The sequence below is a fragment of the Cynocephalus volans genome, chromosome 4 (genome assembly GCF_027409185.1).
Source record: "Cynocephalus volans isolate mCynVol1 chromosome 4, mCynVol1.pri, whole genome shotgun sequence".
In the NCBI taxonomy this organism is placed as follows: Eukaryota; Metazoa; Chordata; class Mammalia; order Dermoptera; family Cynocephalidae; genus Cynocephalus; species Cynocephalus volans.
The window spans coordinates 87,340,330-87,346,211 of NC_084463.1; positions in this window are offsets into that span (position 1 = coordinate 87,340,330).

Sequence of the window (5,882 nt, forward strand, 5' to 3'; positions counted from 1 at the left end):
CAAGTTATTCAGGAGCGGGGGAAGGTGCAGCTAGATGCTAATAGCCAAGACAATAAAAAGGCCCTGAGGGCATTTCAGAAGTTTGGGAGAGCACCCCTCCTATCACAGGAGCCTAGGAGAACTGAGATTCTCCTGAGGACAGACATGGGGTCCTGCTGCCCTCAGCAAACTGTTTCCTGCATCCCAGCCACTCTGGCTGGAGCAATCCTGCCTCAGCACCTCCTAAGAGCAAAAGCTGAAAACCTTGGTGGCATTCACATTGTGTTAAGTTTGCAGGCCAGCAGTATGTGAGAGCAGTGGAGGCATGGCAGCGTCCACCCAGATTTCAAAAGATGTATAAAAAAGCCAGGGGACTCAGGCAGAGACCTGCTGCAGGGGTAGAGCCACTCCAGAAGTCATCTACAGACCAATGTAGATCAGAAAAGTGTGGTCAGAGCTCCCCACAGAGAACCCCCACTGAGGAAATGTCTAGTGGAGCTAGGATGGCGGGACTGCCACCAGGAGCCCAGAACCATGGGGCTGCTGGCAGTGTGCAGCACCAGCCTGGAAAAGCTGCAGGCACCAGGGCAGCTCAATGGGCTGCACTTGGCAGAGCTGTAGGAGTGAGGATGCCCAACGCTTTAGGGGTCCAGGTGCCCCAGTGTGCTTAATGTTTGCCTGTTTGGGTTTTGGATTTGTTTGGGGACTGTTTTTCCTTTCTATTCCTCCCTTCTGGAATGGGAATGTGTACCCAATGTCTGTCCCACTCTATCTTGGAAATAGATAAGCTTGTTTTTGACTCTTTACAGGATCACGGCTGAAAGGAGTTTTGCCTTTAATCTCAGATGAGACTTTGGACTTTTGAGATGGTGTTGCAACAAGCTAAAGACTTTTGGAACTGGGATGGAATGTGTAATATGTGAATATAAGGGTCTTTTATCATCACTAAGGGAACATCGCAGAAGATTCTGAATACGTAGATTGTACGGCGAGGGATCCTGAAGGGGTGGATTGTTGGGAAAATAGAATAATTTAATCAGGCTCCCCTCACCTGCCCATCCAGCTGGGGGTGGTGCAGCGCATTCGTTGTAAGCAAATTGTGTGTGTGTGGGTGGAGTTAGTGCACACGCATGGTGCTACAGTCTTGGCTGGTGTCTGTCTCTGGCGTCTACTCCACATGGCCATGCTCTCAAACCTATGGCTTCCAAGGACCTTTTGCCCAGTTACCTAGCTCATAGACCTACATGTGAGGGGTCTGGTGACCCAGCCTGGCATTTGAGGGGTCTGGGAACCCATCTGGCATGTGAAGGGTTTGTGACCCAGTCTTGACAATGGGCTCGAGGGGTCTGTGGCTCCAGACCCAGCCCTAGCCTGACAATTGTCCCAGTAGGCAGGATTATGGCAGGTAAAAGAGCAGGACAGTGTTCTATTCCTTTGGCTGGTAATATTTTCTCCTATTCACTCTTTTAGTCACTTCCCTCCCCTCTATCACCACCTTCTTTGTCCAAACCTTACTTGACACTACTTCCTCCAGAAAACCTTCTCTGTCCAATACCACATAGGGTAAATGATCTGATCTCCTGCTTTTCTCCTTGTGAGCAACCATCACACTGCATGACAAATGCCTGCTTGTATATCTCTTTCACAAAATTATAAAACCCCTGAGGGTTTGGGCAAATTCTTATTCATTGTTGTATCCCCAAAGCTCTAAGAGAATTTGTCTCATGGCGTATGCTCAATATTTGCAGATTGAAAGAATGAACTATACTCCATCCTTTAACTACTGCAGGGATCCAGGTAAGTGATCCTTTACCCAAATAGAGATTTTTTTAGTGTGTGTAATAGACTGAATATTTGTGTCCTTCCAAAATCCTCATGTTGAAATCCTAAGCTACAATGTTTTAGTGTTTGGAGGTGAGTCTTTTGGGAGATAATTAGATCATATGGGTAGAACCTTCATGAATGGGATTAGCACCCTTATAAAAGAGACCCCGAAGAGTTCTCTTGCTCTCTTTCCCCCACAGGAAGATACAAAAATTAGTCGGCATTCTGCAACCAGGATGAGGACCCTCACCAGAACCCAACCACACTGGCACCCTAATCTTGGACTTCCAGCCTCCAGAACTGTGACAAATAAATTTTCTGTTGTTTAAGCCACCTAGTTTATAGTATTTTGTTATAGCACACCAAGCTGACTAAGACAGTGTGTATTGGTCAAATGGAACTGAACTTTTATTTCATTCTCAGAGAAGAGTAGTAACCATTCTGTGAACCAATACCAAGACTTGGGCTGGTGAATGCCACTGGATAATCTTTGTATTGACCTTGTGCCTTATGTTCCATAATCCACCATTAATGGGTCAATATAAAGTGATACCCAGAAATTCTGTTAGAAGTAACATAACATTAGAAATATTCTGACCACACTCTTTTTTAAGGCAGCTTTTAGGTTAAGCCTGGGCCCATATGGGCCATGCCTTTTCCCCAAATCCACAGCTCAGTCCTTTAGATGGCTATGGTAAAGAGGAAGGTTTGTCCATATAACAGCATCAAAAACACAAAAACACCACATTAACTCTGGATGAAACTAGGCAAGGCAGCTCAGCAGCATGGGAAGAATGAAGTCTGTGGTCAAATCACCTGGCCCAAGTTTGGCTCTGCAACATACTTCCTATGGAGCATGGGAAGTCATACTCATCAATGGCTATGATCTGAATGTTTGTGTCCCTCAAAATTCGTATGTTGAAACCTAATCACCAATGATGGTGTTAGTAGGTAATGCCTTTGAGAGGTAATTAGGTCATGAGGGTGGAGCAATCACGAATGGAAGTAGTGGCTTTGTGAAAAAAGCCCCAGGAATCTCTTGCACTTTAGGAGAACTCAACTAGAATGTGCCATCTATGGACTAGGAAATAGGCCCTCACCTGATGCCAAATCTGCTGGCACCTAGATTGTGGACTTCCTGTCCTCTAGAACTATGAGAAATAAATTTCTGTTGTTTATAAGTTACCCAGTTTATGGTACTTGTTATGGCAGCTCAAACAGATTGAAACACTGATGAAACGAGGAAAATAGTTATAAGCACATCACAAGAGTGTTCCTGATGTTAATGAGCTGATGAATGGATAAAATGTAAAGACTTATGCACATGTTAATTACAGTTACAAGCAAAAAAAGTAGATAACACATACTTGATAAAAATACCAGTAAAAGATAAAAGTACTATCTCTATTAATACAGCAAATAAATTGCTCCACCATTTACCAATGGCCTTGGGCAATTCACCTAATCTTCTTTGCATCATCTCTTGGCTCACACGCCAAACTAAGATGAAAGTCGTATCTGCCTACCTATGTTAATACATATAAAGTGCTTACCCTAGAACCTAACATACACTAAATTATATGTTCTTAAATGGCCTTCAGAAGTTTAGGAGAGAAAAATTTTTTTGTAGGAATCGATGGAAGCTTCAAGAAGAAAGAAAAACGTTATCTATATTTTAAAAGATAGTTAGCAATTGGACCTAGAAAGCCCAGGAAACAGATCTAAAAATTTTCTTCTAACCCAGGGAATTAAAGAGGTACACTTTGCCAAGTGGCACCATAGAAAATGGTAGGCAAGAGACAATGGAGGAAAGGGTGGGGGGAGAGGTCATCCAAGGACTTCTGGTCAGTCCAGCACTTGACATTTCACAGACCAGGACCCACAGAGACAATATAGGAACTGAACCAGAACCCTTTCTTCCAGGGAAATTTCAAATAGAGAATCAAAATTTAGTGTTAAAATCATTCCTTGAATCATCTACTTTGCTTTTAGCAATTGGAGAAATGATAGTTATCATTCCCAAGTCAAGATCAGCACACACGCACACAGACACACACAGATACACAGACACACACTCACACACACCACGCACACACACACACCATACACACACACACACACACACCATACACACACACACACACACACACACACACACACTGAGTTTTATCTGGTAATCAGTAGGGAAACCCCACCCTATCTCTATGACTTTATTACTTCATCCACATCCCCTCCCCAGAGCAAATTCAACCGTTCCCAGCAAAAAGAAGTAGCTGATATAAGTGTAGCTCAAACAAATTCTTAACAAGAGAAATGTGTATTGCACATCCCAATGGGCCTAACCAGCATTAAGATTATAAAGTAAGTCTCATACTATCGCCTTGTCAGCAATTCTATTTTAAAAAGAAAATCTGTTAAATATAAAGGATTAGAAATATTGCAATAAACAGAGAGGAGAAAAAAAAAAAAAAAAAGGAAGAAAGTCTCCTGGGGAGAATTAGAGTATTTATCTCACGGAGAGAGCTGCCCTCTGAAAGTAAAGGCAACTCACTGGCTTGTCTGAGCCTCACTGGAAGGTGAGAAAGGAGGGACCAAGACAGCTGCTCCTATTTCACTTGAACCAGCTGCCAAGAGGAAGCTGTAGGCGGTGTGTTTGCTGGGTAAGTCTTCTCAGAACAGTGCTTCCTTAAAGTTTCAGGTTTCTGGAAGTCATGAGACAGGTTATTTCCTGGTTTACATTCTGAATACTTAGCAACCTAGAGCAGCTCTCTGTCTCCCCATCCCCACCACTCAGTGCCTCCTCATATTTTCTGTATTTTGGGGCTTTTTGCTTAAGAAAGAATTTTCTTTCTTAAAAAACACACAAAGACACCATGCTCCCAAATGCCAAATATATTTAAGTGAATAGCTAGTGCAGTATCATCCCTTTGAAACTTATAACAGGCCTCACTGAAAAATAATGCATTCCTGTCATTTTAACCTGTGGCCTTCAATGCCACAGGTTAAAACCACTTTAACTCCACTGTTACTTCACTGTAGAAAGCTCATTTTTGTAGGTTACTCTAGTTTTCTGCGAAAGCTTCAAATATTTGTTATGTTCAGTCCTCCTGGTCCATGGAGGCTAAATGTGAAAATGGAAAGAAACTTAGAAATTATCTAAGGTAGACTATCCCCTCAAACTTGACCAGAGATTTGACTTCTGCAAACAGCAGAGCTCAGAGAGCTCTTCAGAGAAATGATGCTGTGACCCTCTCGAGGCATCACCCCAGCAGGCAAGTGTCACAGGTGCCTCAGACTTCCGAACCCAGGCTCTTTGCACTCTATGGCAAAGCCTGACTATCTTCTGATTCCTTCTTCTCTGCCCTCTCTCTCCTTCTTGTATTAGCACTGCTTTTGTTCCTGCTCACATCCCACTTCCTTCATGCCCAACAAGTCCTACTAGCAGGAAGACTGAGATCGGTTACTTACAACTTGGTTTGGATTCCAATCCCTAAATTCACTCTCTATATAAGGAAGGAGAAGATTTGCCCCTTAATAGGAGGACTTTAGACAATTCCCACTTATATGATCAGGAAGAGAGGTTTAAGAGGAAGCTTCAAAATCACACCATAAAAACATTTACTCACTTGGCTTAAACATAAGGCAGACCTTGAATAAGGTCAACATAGGCCAAAGAGAGTTTGAAAATTTATTTCTCCCTATGCCCTTAGTCCCTCTTTAGCATGAACTGCCAAGTTATTTCCAACTGCCAGCAAACTTGTCTTGACATCCCGTTCTCATGACACACTCAGGCCCTTTGCTTTCTCTGTTAATTCCTGACTCTCTTTATGCCAGTTGGAAATCCTGCAGCCACAAAAACTAAAAATGACTCGAAAAGAACTCCCTCTCTCCCCTTCCAAATCACATCTCTGCACAGCCTGTTCTGTGACCATGCATGGGACTCCATGTTTGCTTATTTGTTTTAATCTGCCATCGAGGTGGGAAGGTCTTCCTCTGAACTCTCTCAGACTCATTGCTCCTTCCCATCTCTCCAAAGCCTGATTCTGGACCAGAGGTAGCAATTTTTAACCCCAAATGCC